This window comes from Lynx rufus, unplaced genomic scaffold (genome assembly GCF_022079265.1).
Source record: "Lynx rufus isolate CCGP_SWC_20201006 ecotype Redwood Valley unplaced genomic scaffold, mLynRuf1.p SCAF_11, whole genome shotgun sequence".
NCBI lineage: Eukaryota > Metazoa > Chordata > Mammalia > Carnivora > Felidae > Lynx > Lynx rufus.
In genome coordinates this window covers 55154560-55171113 of record NW_025814825.1, presented here as the reverse complement: position 1 = coordinate 55171113, position 16554 = coordinate 55154560, and the positions used below count along the sequence as shown (strand labels likewise).

At 54.0% G+C, this 16554-nt stretch overlaps 1 non-coding gene across 1 annotated transcript; it reads left to right on the top strand.

Annotated features, from left to right (window-relative positions):
* The first annotated feature begins 7080 nt into the window (after positions 1-7080).
* On the top strand, positions 7081-7165 carry TRNAQ-UUG (transfer RNA glutamine (anticodon UUG)). Its single transcript has one exon. It is a non-coding gene; the product is annotated as a tRNA-Gln (tRNA).
* The last annotated feature ends 9389 nt before the right edge of the window (positions 7166-16554 follow it).

Here is a 16554-nt window from a genome sequence, read left to right as displayed (position 1 = left end):
ATTTAAAAAAAAAATTATGTTTATATATTTCTGAGACAGAGAGAGAGAGGCAGAGCATGAGCGGGGGAGGGGCAGAGAGAGGGGGAGACACAGAATCCGAAGCAGGCTCCAGGCTCCCAGCTGTCAGCACAGAGCCCGACGCGGGGCTCGAACCCACAGACCACGAGATCATGACCTGAGACAAAGTCAGTCGCTCAACCCACTTGAGCCACCCAGGCGCCCCATGGATTTTAAAAAATAGTCTGAACTCTATGTTGCCTGTAAGAGATACTCTTTAAATATAAAGACACAGACGATTCAAAGTAAATAGATGGAAAAATATACCATGCAAACTGTAAGCACAGACACCTGGGGTAACCGAACTAATGTCAGATCATGTAGATTCCCAAACAAAACTTTAAACCGAGGTAGGAAGAAGGAGCTCTTGTGATGGTAAAAGCGATCAATGCGGGAGGGAGACATAACAATCATACGTGTACGTAGCCAATAATAGTTTCCAAACATAGGAAACAAAGCCAGACAGAATTAAAGGGAGAAAAAAAAGACAACTTCGCAATCATAATTGAGGGATTCAACACCTTTTTCTCAGCAGCCAGTAGAACATCTAGACAAAAAAACAAAAAACAAAACCAAAACAAAAAAACCCCAGCAGACATACAAGATCAAAACAATACCATCCACCGCCTTGGCTTAATTGATATTTATTTACCCTAAACAATAGCAAGCTTTATTCTTTTCAAGTGCTCACGGAGAGCTCTCAGCCAGGATCCATCCCATTCAGTTAAGACAGTTAAGAGTCTCGTGTGTGTGTGTGTGTGTGTGTGTGTGTGTGTGTGCGCGTGCACGCGCGCACGCGGATTCTTCAAGCCAACTCTATCAGTTGCTGAGCATACATATAAATAATGAGGCTACAACGGGGAACCAATGCATTTCATTTCCATTTGTTTCCGCGTCCTTCTGCATACTGCAAAAGAACATTTTCTGTTTAAAATTTAACCAAACCTATTGTGGCCGAGGAGGGGATGGCCAAGTAAACGTCAATTTACTTGAAGGATGCCTTGCCGACTGCCGATCGAATTAAGTCATAGATGCTCTAACTTAATAATTCAATCACCGAATTAACTGGCTTCATGCAGCATTATCTGTAAAATGCAGGTCTCCAGGTTTGGCCACTTTAATAGAATCACCAACCTGTCTGAGGACATTCGCTGTAATTGAAGTCTGCAGAGGGGCCAGCCAGCTGCAAAGAGCAGTGTTTCATTAGCTTTAGGCTTTGATTTCCCACACTCACTTGGACCACAGCGGGTGGCCACCCCCACGGCCACCCAGGCCTCCCACAGTCCACTCCCCTCACCACCAGCTGGGGAGAGCCCCAAAACACCAGGGCGGTCATGCCACTTCCTGGTCTAAACCTCTTCAGTGGCCTTGCACTTGGGACAGCGTCAAACATCTTCAATGTGGCCCAAGGGGACCCACCTGTCCAGCCTCAGCCACTCCCTCCATTTTCACCTGCCACGCTGCCCTTGCCTCTGATCCGAAATCAAAATCCCTCGTACTCGCCTAGGCTTTCACATGGATTCAGGTGCCTTTGTGAGTCCCGAGGGCCCCGGCGTGGCAGCTTGAGGACACCTGGACTGAAAGGCCCTCTCCACTCTGGGCCATGCAGCCTCCATACCACTGAGGCCACCCTGCCCTGCCTTCCCTCTCTAGCCACAATGGGCTCTCCTCAAGGTGGGTTCTCTGCCTCAGGGCCTTTGCACACTCCCCTCCTTCTGCCTGAGAAGCTCTTCCTCTTCCTCTTTGTCTGGTTATCTTTCTCATTCCTAGTCTCCCATCTGTCCATACACCCTGTGCTCCTTCTCACCCCAGAGCCTTTGCTCAGGCCATTTCTGCGGCCTAGAGGGTCCTACTTAATTCCCCCTTAGCCTTTATGTGTCAGGTCAAGACACAAGTAAGTTAAAAGTACACGGATGGACTTTTAACATAAGCCAAACCTCCCATTTTAAAGGATTCCATAGAAATTTAGTTATTTTCTCTTTTAGCCACACGCTAGTTTTTATTTTTCTGCTTGCCGACAACACGCGTAAAAGGGAGAGCCAAATACAAGTGCGAATAATGTGCTATTCTTCTGTAACTAAAGTCTTGAAATGTTCTGTAGTGTTAAAGTCTCCTCTTGCTGGATCCTAAATAAACTTTTGAAAGGAGAAAAGGCAAATGGATGGAAAAGTATTTCCTCTCGGGGAAGTCCTCGCGGACCCTCGCACGTATGACCCCCAGCGATGCTGATAGGTCCCTACGTCCATCATTCCTGGCACTTTACTATAACTGCAGTTTCAATGAGGCTGTGATTCATGTCTGACTTTTGCATCCTCCTCCGTGCAAGCTGAGGTCAGGGCCTCTGGTGTCTTGCTCGCCACATCACCCCCCCTCCCCGCCCCAGAGCCTCTCTGCCTGGCACAGAATAAGTATTCAGTGAAGGCGGTGGCTGACTCATGGTCCCGGATCATCTGAGGGTAACTAACTGAACTGCCCCTTTCTCTGACAGGTGTCTCCTCTCCCGCCCAGTGCGTGCTACTTCCAGGCTGGCCCCTCGCCTCCCTCCCCTTACCACGGTCACCTTCTTCTACCTGTCGAAGCCCTGTCTCCTCCTGCCTGGTTTGACTCGAAAGCCCTTTTTCTCGCCATGCCACTGATTCACCAACAAGCCCAGTTTATGATGCCACGAGGAAGGGCTGTCTCTGCTTACTCAAGCCCCGTGTAATTGACTCATTCAGGCCCCCTCCCCTGCAGCCATCCCGGCCCCCTAATCCCCCGACCTCTGTTGTTCTTGACTCCGAGACTTTGCTTAGGCAGATCCATCCACCTAGAATGACCTTCCTGCCCTTGGGTAAGGGAGCCCAGCAAGAAGTAAAATGCCCAACATGTCATCACGCCGGACACATTTTCCCCATCAAAGCAACGGCCGCGGCACAGGCTTCCTCCAATTCCACGGGATGGCTCTTCTTCCCACTTAGCCCCCAATCCCCATCACCAACCCCTGCTCCAGCAGCCCCCCGACCGGCTTCCCTGGCGCTGGGTGCTGCCTCCAATCCTTCAGGAACCCAGCGGATCTCCATGAGCCACAGCTTCCAACGAGCCCTGCCCCAGCTCAAGAGCCTAAGCCCTGATACTTGTCTAAACCCTTGTGCCTAGCGCTTACGGGTCTGCAATTTCCCCACCTCACCCTCCAGCCCCCACCCTCTGCTCCGATCGGACCGGCCCCTCCCAAGCCCCGGCCACAGACGTTATTCACGTTTTCCTCATCCCTCATTCCAAATATTCTCGGCCCCAGAGCCCAGCTCAAGTCCTCTCTCCACCCTCCCTGGGTTTCTACTTCTAGGAACACATGAAGCCCTGTGAGCCCGCTCCCCACTAAAGCATTGCCAGGGTGCAGTGAGCCAATAGGTTCATCTGGGCTCATTCTTCCCCCCGCCCGCCCGGATCATTAACTCCTTGAGAGCAAAGAAAGTGATCTTTTCCTCCTCTGTCTCTCCAAGGAAACTTGCACAGAGCTACGCAGAGAGTGGGGCCACAGGACTAGCGTCGGATGCCCGGTGAGGAGCGTTGGGGCCAGAGCCGACTCTGCCCCAGCCAGCTGAGCCTCGGTTTCCTCATCTGCTGGGCAGCAGATGAACCAGCTGGACGTGGCCTTGGGGTGCTTGAACGCGACCAGGCTTGAGACGTGCTGTCAGTACTTATATTGTATTTGTTTTTAAATACGAAATGTATCGTCAAACTGGTTTCCATACGACACCCAGTGCTCATCCCAACAGGTGCCCTCCTCAATGCCCATCGCCCACTTTCCCCTCCCTCCCACTCCCGTCAACCCTCAGTTTGTTCTCAGTTTTTAAGAGTCTCTTATGGTTTGCCTCCCTCCCTCTCCAACCTCCTTCTTATATTGTATTTTAAAAGACACTGAATTGTGAAGGCTTAGTACAAAAACTGTAAAGTGTTTCATAATAACTTCTGCATTATTTCCATGCTGAAGCAATACTATTCTAGATACCCTGGGTTAGATAAAATATATTATTAAAACTGATTTCGCCTGTTGCTTCTTCTTTGGATGTGGCTGCCAGAAAGTTTTAAATTACTCACACGGTTCAAGTGTGTGGGCCTCATTCCATTTCTTCTTGGCAGTGCTGGGATGGAACGTCAGGGCTGGAGGGGCCTTGGAGGTGACCGGGCCTCCGAGGGCTGCCCTTTCCACACAAGGAAACACCCAGAGAGGGACACCGCCTTGCCCGATGTCACACGGGTGTGAAGCCAGCGCAGTGGAGACTGGAACTCTGCTCCCTGGAACTTTATGGTTTGGGGCAGCTGGTGTCTGATCCTGGGGGTGCCCACAGGTGGTCCTCAGCAGCAGAGGACTCGGTGGGGGTGGGGGGGAGCACAGATTGGGGACGCAGCTCTGTGGAGGCTCACCCCCACCTGCCCCCACCCCGCCCAGAGCTGTCTTTGCCCGCTCGCCGTTCTGACTGCGCACCCAGACATCCTCAGGGCGGGAGGTTTTAGCATATAATCAATAGTCCAATAGGGCAGGCTGCAAAGACCCAAACCTAATTATTCTGTTCAGAAACTTGTCTGTAACTAAAAGGCGTCTGAGAAATCACTGTCACCATCTCGGTGGGGGGAGAGAAATTCAGTCATTATGTCCAATTGGATTTATATTGACTGTTGTCTTCTTGTAGAAGATGTTGTCTCCCTGTAAAACCAGCGCTGGGTGCTGCAGGGAAACACGCACGTGCGCGCACACACACACACACACACACACACAGACGAGCGAGAGTTTTCCCTTTTCCAGGAGCCTTTGGGGAAGGTTCTGGCCCACCCTTTTTTTTTTAATTTTTTTTTCTTTTTTTAATGTTTATTTCGGAGACAGAGAGAGACAGAGCACGAGCAGGGGAGGGGTAGAGAGAGAGGGAGACACAGAATCCAAAGCAGGCTCCAGGCTCCGAGCTGTCAGCACAGAGCCCAACACAGGGCTCGAACCCATGAACGGTGAGACCATGACCTGAGCTGAAGTCAGACGCCCAACCGACTGAGCCACCCAGGCCCCCCATCTGGTCTACCCTGTCTGCCCAGGTGGCCCCAGGCTGCTGCTACCTGCGTGACTTTCTGGGTCTCGTTTTTCACCTTCCAGATTTCGCAGCCCTAATTCCTCCGAGAGCAGAAAATGAATCCCTCTGAGACGGCAGCATGGACGAGGTCTCCTCTGCCAGCCCAAACATTCACCAAACCCCCTAAGTGGGAGGGAATGCCTCTGGCCGAGAAATCTTCGGAAAGTTAGTTAAGCCATTTGTATGTCAAGTCTCTTGTGGGATTTCAGAAGCGCAATAAAAAATCTGGAAACCTCCCTCGTGTCGGAACATCGTGGCCTCCGAAATAGGTGGTGATCACCCGTACGGTGAAATCCAAGTGGCCACTTAAGAAAGCTAGGTAGTGCAGCGCTTACCATGGAAAAATATCCAAGAGCTATCATTCTTCAGTGCAATCAGAGCTCACAGGACAGCACGCCTGCTACAATCCAATTTAGGAAAACACACACATTTATTAAAAAGGCTCTACGTGCACGTGGTGGTGTAAAATGCCCCCAGATCAGTTCTGGATGGCTGTTGCTCAACCCCTGAGGGTGCTGATAGCAATCAGTTCCAGGGACTAAAAGGTGGGGGGGTGGGGGGGGTGGGGGCGGGAACCTGTAGGAGGGTGAAGGGTTTTATTTTCCACTTGTGATTTTATGCCCTTCTATATTTTGGGAAGTGTTGTTTACCACAAGCTTCCATTGCTTCTCTCTCATATTTTTTTTTAAAGTTTATTTATTTATTTTGAGAGAGAGAGAGAGAGAGAGGGAGGGAGAGAGAAGCCCAAGCAGGCTATGCACTGTCAGCACAGAGCCCGAAGCGGGGCTCGAACTCACAAACCATGAGATCGTGACCTGGGCCGAAATCAAGAGCCGGACGCTTCACCGACGGAGCCACCCAGGCACCCCTGTCGTATTTTGTTATTACGACAGGTACATACAGAAGAGAGCACAAAACATATTTACGGTGAAAAGAACCGCGGTTCCATGAAGCCCCAGGTCAAGATGTAAAAGCCCCAGGGGTGCCTCTCCTCCCTCTCAATCACCTCCCTTCCCCTGAAAGTAACCACTCTCCCGGCCTATTCGATTACGTTTTCCGTGTCCTTCTTCTGGCTCCTGTTGTGCACCATTGCTGGTGAGATCAGCCACATCGCGTATAACTGCAGTTCATCCGTGTTCGTTGCTCACGTGACCATATCACATTTGCTTTGTTCACTCGGCGAGTGGACACCGGGGCGTCCCCCGTTTGGGGCTACCAGTGGCAATGCTGCGGTGGAGACGTGTGTCCCACACCCTGGTGCACTGTTCCCCGGTGCACGCGTTCCTCCAGGGTCTGTACGTGGAGGAAGCCGCTGGACTACGGGGTAGGCACAGCTTCACTATTCCCTGGCAATGCCAAATGCTTTCCCAGATAGTTGCATGAACACATAATGCTAATTTGGAAGGGTTTTGAAGGCCTTCGTGCAAATGAAAAGAAAGGGGGAGGGAGGGGAAAGTGAGAAGCCTTCCTCGAAATAACCTCACCCCTGCCGCCGACCCGCCCCTGCTTGCACGCCTGTATCCCGGCACCTAGGAGGCCGCGTGCCCTTTGTTTGCACCTGGCTCTCCCACCACCTGAGAACTTGACCCCAAGTCTACCTGAAGCTTTGCCCTTCCCCGTCAGGCTTCGCTGCCTCTCCTCCACTGCCTCATGGCCTGACCCAGTCAGCAACCTATCGGAGCCTGCCCACCCACCTCTCTCTGTGAACCCCCAGGGGACAAGGCTGTGTGTCACTCAAGTCATGACTCCGCACAGAGCTTCGCACAAGGCTTCGCACACTTGGGTATTGCCCAGTGAGTTTAACTTTAGCAACGAGGTCCTTTTGTGGCAGCCGTCCCAATGATCTTTTTCTAAGATTTTTATTGTGCTTTTGCCTTACTCCAGAAGTCATGTATTGATTGCAAAAAGTTTCACTTTTAGGGGCGCCTGGGTGGCTCAGTCGGTTAAGCGCCAGACTTTGGCTCTGGTCGTGACCTCACGGTCCGTGGGTTCGAGCCCCGCGTCGGGCTCTGTGCTGACAGCTCAGAACCTGGAGCCTGCTTCAGATTCTGTGTCTCCCTCTCTCTCTCTGCCCCTTCGTGGCTCACGTTCTGTCTCTCTCTCTCTCTCTCTCTCTCTCTCTCTCAAAAATAAATAAACATTTGAAAAAATTAGAAACAAAAGTTTCACTTTTAGCGGTTCAAGGGAGTCCAGTGCACGAATACGCAAGGATTCGCCTAATTGCTCTCTTTTGGTGGACACGCGCATTGTCGGTCAGGGATGGATAATGCCACGGCGAACAATCCCTGTGATCGCGCCTTTTCATATCTGTGCAGTTATCACCTTCAGGAAAACCCCTAGGAGTGGCATATGCGGCGGGATATGGGGTCAAAGATCAGGAAATTTCCCAGCATGGGTAAAGCTCATTTCAACCTTCCACGGCTGGTTTTTGCAGAGCACAGTTGTTAGGAGGGTTTAAGGGAGGCCCTGGCTGGCATCCTCCCTTCCCTTTAATTTGTTCCCTCTAAGACCATAGTCACCTCCCCTCATCTCCTGAGCGTCTGTGTTTCCTCCTCTCAAAAGGAGACGAGTGGGGCACCTGGGTGGGGCATGATCGACTTCAGCTCAGGTCATGATCGCTCGGTTTCTGGGTTCGAGTCCTGCATCAGTCTCTCTGCCGTCAGCGCAGAGCCCTCTTTGGATCCTCTGTCCCCTTCTCTCCCTGCCCCTCCCCAGCTCTCTCTCTCAAAATAAATAAACTTAAAAAAAATAAAAATAAACAAAGGGAGACAATAATTACCACTGTCCTGCCCCAAGTAGCACAACGTCCAGAAGGGGCCGGAAGCCTCACAACTCCAGTAGGGATGGTTCCCATCTAGGGTGTGTCCGGGCCAGCTGTCCATGTCACAGAGCCTTGGTCAGGATAGCCAGAAGGCTCTAGAAGGATACTGGGTAAGGAAAAACCATAGACGTGTAATCACCTATGGTTCTGCAGTGCCCACACCACCCCTCCTGCCTCTGATCCACACTGCCAGCGCCGTGCCTCACAGACACCAGCTCCTGGTCCTGAACACCCCCGTCTCCCTGGAAAATAACTCTCGTTCCTTTTAAAACTCCAAAGTCTCTTTGTTTTCTCAAGGAGAAATCTGCGTTTTTATTTTCTGTTGTCTATTGAACACCGCTCCAATTAAGCAGTTGCCAATGTTGCGCCAGAATATTCTCTACGAGAGACCAACGGAAGAAAACCTTCGAAGAAATGAAACAAGGATGAGGCTGTTAAAAATGGTGGCATTCACCATCGGTCCGAGTGTCAGTGCCTCTCCCCGACCAGACCTTAGACAGGCTCCTCTGAGCCCTCTTTCCGGCGAGGTCCCTGCCCTGGGACCTGTCTTCACCCAATCTGATCCAGCTGTAGCAAGAATCTTCTCCATCAGTTTAGCAAGAACCGCCCCCACCATCCTCGATATCTGATCACCCTCAATATGGGAAAATTCCACACCCCTCACTCTTGATGTCCAATTGGCCTGGTCTGTCTTCATCTAAAATCGTGTTAAGCAGGGTCAGCAAGAACCCCCTCGACCCTTGCTGTCTGCTCGCCGAGATTTTCCCGTTCCCTGCCTTTGCTCCTTGGCTACCCAGCCCCAGCTGACTCTGCAGGAGTTGGAAATGAGCCAGTCCGGGAGATCGACGTCCAGCCACGAGGAGGGAAGGAGCCCCCGTCCTTGCAGAGAGCCCTGCCCTGGGAGCCCGGCTGTGGGTGGACATCACCGTCCGCAGGCCCCACCCCCACTCTAGGAGGATGGTAATCACCCCGTCTGGAGTCACGGAGTTCCAGAAAGCTTCAAGGAAATGACACCAGAAAGGGCCGTGCGGGCGTGTGAGCACAGAAGCTTCCCCCTGGTGCTGGCTGTATGAATGCTTCTCCGGGGCCAGTGTGGCCTAGACGAAACCATCTGTGTTGAGATTCACAAGCGAAAGTGTCATTTCCTCCAAATGTGTCGCCAGCTGTTCCCGCCTCCGGGGCTCATCCTCAGGCTGCGGCAGCCACGTGCGAAGGTGAAACAGGTTGTAAAATACGCGCCCACCGGCCAGCTTCAGGTCTTACACGGCCCTTGCCCTCTGCTCCCCTGGAATGCTGGTGACCTCGGTTCCACACATTCCCCAGAACAAGGGGTCGCTGAACTTACGTGCCCAGCAGCAGAGGTACTGTCTCGGCTCCAGGCCCACGGTGCACCCGGGACCCTGCAGTGCAAAGAAGGGATGTGGCCTCCGCTCCCTGGGAGCCGCTCATCTCTGGATGCAGCCCACGCTGATGAGGCAAGAGAGCAAAATTTCAACAGCCCCACATAGTGGGGTGACTTTGCCAAGTTCAGGGTGTTTTGAACACGAGCTGTTCTCTAATCCAGAATCTCTCTTTGTTTTTTGCATCCCTTTGGCCTTCAGGGGAAAAGGTAATGTACATTCCAGAGAAATAAATACAAGGCGACTCAGCCCAGGGGTAAAAATATCAGCTTGGACTTCCAGGGGGCCCAGGTGGCGCGTGACCCTAAGTGAGATTGTTTGGTTTTGCTGTATTCACAAAGCTTTCCTGCGGCTCCTCAAGACAAGAGACAGTCAATAAAACACCCTGTCCTCGACCTACTTCCCACTTCCTGCCCAGACGGCGTAAATGGCTTTTGGGAAACACTCAGGTCACCTTTGTAATGGGGGCCTGGCGTCCTTCCGTCGCCTGTCGGGGAGGGAAGGAAGGCGGCACAAGGCTTGCTCTGCCCCCTGCCCACTGGGTTCTCCTGCATTTCAGGAGAACACCCAGGAAGGGCCCGGATGAGGGGCGGGACCCAGAAAATAAACAGCACAAACAGGGCTTCAAGCACCTCCTCCAGGGGGTTCTGAGACTGTGCAGTCCAGCAGGGCGGAGAGGGCAGACCCCAGACCGCCGCAGGGCAGGTGCGCAGAGGGCGGGGCGGGCAGGGGGAGCTCCGAGGAAGGCGTGTCCCGGAAGGCTGCCGGCTCAGGCCAAGTTCCACGGGAAGGCTGGGATCCCAAGTCTGAGAAGGGCAGGTGCTTAAAGCCCTGGGTCTGCTCTCTTTCCAACACCAAACAAGGTTCCTCATCTTATTTCAAATGAAGGCAGGATGTCAGTCATCCCGGTGAGTAAGCACCTAAAGGCAACCTCGCTGCTTCTGTGTATCCGTCTCTATGTGTCCTATCATCCTGAGAAATCTGCAGTCTCCTTAGCTGTCAACATCACAGAACATCCCATCTGGAAAAAGCCGTAGGGAGTCCTTGGCCAGTGGTTTTCATTCCTGGCCCACCATCCTTTTTTTATTATTATTATCGTTGTTGTTTTCAGTTATAGACTTCTTTCTTTAAACAGAATGTTCTAGGGAAATAGAGGATGTAGAACAGAGCAAAGCAAACCTACTCGGGCCACAAGCTACCGCGGTCACAGTACGTGACTGGGATCCTCGCCCAGGTTTCAGAAAGCACCATATGAAAACCCCTGGGCCGAGTCAGCCCCCCTGGGGAAACTGAGGCATGGAGCAGAGCTCTGGTCAGTGTGGTACCACACCGAATCCCCAGCACCTCCCTGGGCTCTGGCACGTACTAGGTGCTCAGTGAGTATTGGCCGGATAGTAACACACGGGAGATACTGACCGCCTCTGCTTGGTCATCTGTTTTACTACGCAGGCGATTGCTTTTTAAAGAGACTACAGGGGGGCTGCAACCACAGAGAGGCCCCCTAATTGCCTGTGTTTTGAACTTGTAGCATTTGAAAGGGTTTTATTCTCTGATCTAAATGGCAAGAACAAAAGCAGAGCATAAAAGGGCCGAAGAGGATGAAAAGAAACCACAAATGGTATCCAAGATGGCGGTGCCCTTTGTTGTCAGGCACCCAAGCTACTCCAGAGTTCTCGGCCCCACAGGTGCACATCCATCACCATGGCAACAACCAAGCGACCCAGGACATCCCAGGGCTGGCCACACTGCCTGGCTTCCGGGGAGCTGGATCAGGGTCATAGGGTCTACGGTAGGTGGGGAGCCGGTGGGCCCGCTCAGTCTGGTCCCTCTCGCATCCGTCTGTCCCGCTGGTTCTTCGTTGAGAGGAGGGGAGTGGTTCTGGGCCAGCACCTCGATCAGACATATCTTTACCTACCGTGTGCCTGTACATCAGAAACGCTCTTCTCGTTTCGAAAATTTTTTAATGTTTATTTATTTTTGAGAGAGAGAGAGAGAGCACAAGTGGGGAAGAGGCAGAGAGAGAGGAGGAGACAGAGAATCCAAAGCAGGCTCTGTGCTGACCGCAGAGAGCCCGACGCGGGGCTCGAACTCGCGAACCGTGAGATCATGACCTGAGCCTAAGTCGGACGCTCAACCGACTGAGCCACCAGGCGCCCCAGGAATGTTCTCTGTAAGGGCTAGGCCTCTAGTGTCCAGCCCACAGTGGTCACTGAACAAGGGCTTGTGAACAAGCAGATGGATGTGCAGGTAAAGCAGAGTCAGCGGAGTTTCTAAAACATAGAAATGAGGAGCCTTGCCTGCAACTGGCTGCATCCGAATCTCTGGGAGGTATGTTCAAGATGGTGTGGGGGGGGGGCTGCTTCTCAAAAGCTGCGCATGTGCCTCTCAAGTCAGAGCAGAGAAGAGGAAGGCCAGGTGAAGACAGCCTCCCGGGCTTCTGTCTTGAGCAACTGGAAGGCTGGGGCTGCCCCTCCCTGGACGGGGAAGAGGGGGACCCGAGGGCAGGCTGGCTTCCGTCTGGGACGTGGCAAGTTAAGCTGCTGGGGAAGCAGACATGAATCTGGGGTTCTGGGGTGAAGCCAGGCCCGGAGATGGTGTTCATATCCACGAGAGGGGATGAGACCAAAGGGAGGGAGTGGAGCCAGGGAGAAATGAAGTGAAGGGTCTCAGGGGTGAGCTCTGGAGCACAGGGGACAGCGAAGGCCACGTGGTGCAGCGGAAGCCAAGAGAAAGTGACACGCACGGGCTGGAAAGTGCACAGTTGAGCGCAGGGACCCCAGAGCACAAACAGGGGAGCTGGGAAAGAAAGCCTCCCACCCCTGGTGCACTGGGGTTTTAGCTGCAGGATGTGCCCGACCTGCGTGGGGACATACTGCCTGAGCCCCCAGGATCCCAACCACCCCCGAATCAGCAGGTAGGGGGCTCATTGAGAACGTCCTGCAAACTGATGCTAAATTCACCCTTTCCCCCAATCACAGGCAGCGAGGGGGTGCTGGAGAAGACTGAAATGTGCCATTTTTTGCCTCCTACTCATAGAAATGGGGACCATTCGGATTTTTTTTCCTTTTTTTTAAATGTTTATTTATTATTATTGAGAGACAGAGAGAGACAGAGCATGAGCAGGGGAGGGGCAGAGAGAGGGGGAGACACAGAATCTGAAGCAGGTTCCAGGCTCTGAGCCGCCAGCACAGAGCCTGACGCAGGGCTCGAACCCACAAACCGCGAGATCATGACCTGAGCCGAAGTCGGACGCTCAACCGACTGAGCCATCCAGGTGCCCCAGTTCTGATTTTTTTCTTAATGCTTGCAAGACTGGACACTGGGCTACGACAGTTGCCGTGGATTATCTCGTTTTCTTGTTTGACCCTCCTGACAACGCTTTAAGGTAGGTCCTACTTTTATGTCGAACTGACAGGTGATGAAAACTACCACGATGCAAGGCTGGCCAAGCAGCCTGTCGCACAAAGGTCTTAACCGCGAAGCCACTGCCGCTTCCTGGCCAGCATGACACGGAGGGGCCCTACTACCTGGCAGAAACCAGGGCACGGATTTTGTTAGTTTGTGACCCCACCCGAAGGTTATTTTACTGTGTGCACAGGCTGATGCGCTGGGAGGGGACCTGACGCCCAGTGGAGACGGGACTGGACCTCTGTCTGGAGAAGATGTTGGAAAAGTCAGCAGGTTTGGACATCACTTTCTTCTGTTTAGTACCTCCCGGCTCGGGTGAGGGGGAGTCAGGTTTTCCGGGTGCTTATTCAGCCTAAGGGACCCTCTTAAAAAGAATACAAAATTACCCATTCAAAACTAAGTGTGAACTTGAATATTTGTTGAGAATGAGAAAAAAATAACAAATTACGATGCTGACAAATACGGCAATGTGCACCTGTGCAAGCCCATTGTCAGAGCTTCTCCCGGCCACGGCAGGTCCCAAGTAAGCCAGGGACCCTGTTCCCTTAGCTGCCGCACGAATCACCTCTACGCTTCATACGCTGACCTTGATCAGAGTCGGGGGAAGGCTCTGATCCTTTTTTCCAAGCACTACCTTCTGGGACGTGGTGCAGGCCCACCCCAACTGGGGAAGGAGCAGTGTTAGGGAACGTTCCAGTAGTTCTGAGCTGGGCCCACGCCAGTGGTTTGGTACAAGCATTCAGGGGCAAAGGCTCTGTCCCAAACACCGAGTTTTATCTTCTCTGTAGACTACTCACAGGGATTTATCCACACAACAGATGTTTGCTGAGTACCTACCATGAGCCAGCCTTGTACTCGGGCCCAGGGTATATCGCCATGATGAACCACACGGATAGAGCTAAAAAGGCTTAGATGTGTAACGTGGGCAGAGAGCCTGGTACATATTAGTTGCTCATTAAATGTCGGTTTCCTTCCCTTCTTCCCATCTGCCGAGCACCCTCAGAAGCTGCGGCCCAGGTCAGAGCAATGCATCCAGCAGCCCACAGACTAGTGTCGTAGGAGTCACTCCTCCTGCCCACGCCCCCATCCAAGCAGGTCACTCCTCCTGCCCCCCCCCCCATCCAAGCAGCAGCTACTCTTTCGGTGACAAGGCAGGACACTCAAACCCCAGAGGTAAGCAGGACCACCGGGGCTGTCCTGACCAATCCTCTCCTCCAAGGGACCCAGAAGGAGGCTTCCAGTTGTCTGAGTCACTGAGCAGAGCAGGGTAACAGCCAGAACTAGCATTCAGCGAGGTCTCATGACTCCCAGACCTCTGTCCCCAGTGGCCCATCCGGAGACCCTCCCCAAGCCTCTTCCTGTCCCAGGTGGCCTGGCCCTGGCCCTCCCCGCTTGGGACAATAGTTCTCAACCCCACCAGATGAGAATTACCTGAATGTGGTGTGAGAAACGCAAAGCAAACCACAGCTGGGCAACACAGCTGTTCCTGGGCACCACTCACAGAGCCTCCGACCTAGTGGAGACAGGACATCTGCGCATCGTAGAAGCTTCCGGGTGTCTTTCTCGCAAGCTTCAGACAGTCTGCAGGAAGACCCTGTTTTCCGGAGTGAGGCTGGTAGATCGGGAAAGAAGTGTCCAAGGTGAAGGGGCACTCATGGTGGAATTATTAACACCTGTTAAGTGGCCAGGACTCAGGTGCTAACATTTCAGGCCCTGACATCAGCTTGGCAGGACGTGTGCTTTGAGGAGCTGGGGACAGCGGTCCTTGGTGGCCCCCACTCTGGGGGTCATGGCCAGGACAGGAGTCCAAAGCGCCCTCTCTAGACAGCTGCTCCGAGGATGAAGATCCAAGGTGCTCCCTCTCCAGACGTCCGCGGCGGGGGGACAGAGGTCTGAGGAGCCTCCTCCTTGGGAACCGCGGTGAGGACGGAAGTCCGAGGCACCCGATCTCAGAGGGCCACGGCGGAAGACAGGGGCCCAGGCTCCCCTTCGTGGGGGACCACCCCTGCAGACAATCCCTCCCGGAGGCCTCTTCCTCCCAGGCATGGAGCGGCGGGCGCGCCACCTGCTGGCCTCCGAGCGCGGGGCCCGCGCGGTCTGGTGGCGCCACCTGCTGGCCACTCTGGGGAGCGCGGGCTGGCTGGCCGGCCGACCCCGGGGCAGCCTCGCAGGCAGACGCCGCGCTAATGTCTGGGAGAGAACTTCATTTTCTTCTGTTTAAAATAAAAATTGGTGGGGGCAGGGGAGAGCAGGGCTAACGCCACCCTGTGCTGGGCTGGGGGACAACTGGACGGGACCACCTCCCGGCTGCAGGGTCAGCGCCTCCCACCAAAGGCTTTGGTCCAGGTGCCCGGAGGTGGGAGACAGGCTGTGAGCTGGGCCAGAGAGGTTCTGCCCCCTGAGTGCGAGACGCAGGAGGTGATCACCGAAGTACCCCCTTCTGCCTCCTGTCCAGAAGCTTCGAGGCACCTTCCAGGCCCTCTAATTCCCCAGGCAGACTCTAGCCCAGCTGAGACCCCGCAGCCCTCTCTGGAGCCCCGTGCTGCCGGGGAGTTTGATCACGATTCCCCAGGTGAGGCCCCTCCAGGCGGGAAGCAGCCGCCTCTGATCACAACAGACACCCTGCGCGTGGAGAAGACAAGGTCTTCTTTGGGGGACAAGGTCCCTTTCAGTCTGCAGGAGGCCTTCCTGACCAGGGGGCCCGCCCCTTCAGTACCCTTTCCCCTTCCAGGAGACCTTATGCCTTCCCCCAGGTGGCTGTCCCCACAGACTATCAGGGAGGCTGTGAATACAGTAGTTAGAGGCGTGGTCTCCCACCTGGAGAATCAAACACTCTGAGTCAAACATCAGAAGCATCTGGAGGCCTTGTTAAAACACCGCTGAGCTCCCTGCCCAGGCTTTTGATCCAGTAGGTCTCGGATGCAGTCGGAGAACGTGCATGTCTGACAAGCCCCCCGGGGATGCTGATGCAAGCGGTCCACTGAGAACCGAGAGTCGGACTAGACCTGGGTGTCATTCCTGGCTTCGCCACTTACTAGCGGGGGGTCCCGGAGCTAATTCCTTGACCTCAGCCTCCTCACTTGTAACATGGGGACAGTTCCCTCAGCGCTGCGGGGAACGTCAGATACGATGGCGCACGTGAGGACTCAGCGCGGGGGCCCGGATGTGGTGGGTGTGCGGGAAGGGGTGGCCGCCCTCCGTGGCATTTGTGTGCACCTAAGACCTGCCGCAGTTCCCCGATAGGGGGCCGGCGCTGCGGAGGGGGGCTGGGGGATTACAGGGAGTAAGAACGATAATGATGGACAAGGCACGATCGTTTAGACCCGGGTTTGGAGAGCGTCCAGCTGCAGTACTCTAACAGAGGAAGGGATCACAGTGGGTGCAGTGCGAGCCCGGGGGAGACCACGGTGACCACTCCCGGGAGTCAGGTGTCACTACCCGGAGGAGGTGCCATGGGGGCTGCACCTCGAAGGTAAGCCTCCATCCATCCTGGAAGAGAGAAGGGCATGCAGGCCAAGAACGCGGCTAGTGCCGTGATTCTCCACTCTGACCACACACTGGGGTCACCCCAAACCCACCGGCACCCCAGATCAATGACTGAATCTCTTGGAGAGTGGAGGGAGACATGTGAAGTCTTGGAAGCCCCTTGGGTTTCAGAGTATAGGCAAGGTTGAGAACCCCCAAGCAAAGCCTTGGAGGAATGAATTCACATTCCTGCACAGGCAGGAAGCACTGTACATAGCCCAAGGCGGCTGGAAATGTGGGGCGC